Genomic DNA, 451 nt, shown 5'->3' with positions numbered 1-451 from the left:
TTGTATACATGTGTTGGTCCGTTTATGTGTGCGTGTATGTATACATGTGTGAGTGCATTTATGGACATGCGTATGTGTGCATGTATATGTATGTGTGTATATGTATGTGTTTTGTGTGCTTATGTATGTGTTTGTGTGTGCGTATTTATGTATATGTTTATGTATATGTTTATACATGTGCGTACGTACGTCTATATACGTGTGCGTGCGTGTGTATATTCTTGAACGTGTCCCTGTGTGTGTGTGTGTGTGTGTGTGTGTGTGTTTCACTTTCGACCTGCTCCTATTTATCTCCTCCGTCTCTCGCTGCTACATATTCGCATCTTCTCTCCATCTCTCTCGCTCTCCTCCTCTATTTCTGCTTCTCTCTCTCTCTTTTTCTCTCTCTCTCTCTCTCTCTGTCATTCTTTCCCTTTCTCTCTCACATTCAATTACACTATCTCTCACACAC

This window comes from Octopus bimaculoides, chromosome 20, assembly GCF_001194135.2.
Source record: "Octopus bimaculoides isolate UCB-OBI-ISO-001 chromosome 20, ASM119413v2, whole genome shotgun sequence".
NCBI classification, from domain to species: domain Eukaryota; kingdom Metazoa; phylum Mollusca; class Cephalopoda; order Octopoda; family Octopodidae; genus Octopus; species Octopus bimaculoides.
This window is presented reverse-complemented; position numbering follows the sequence as displayed.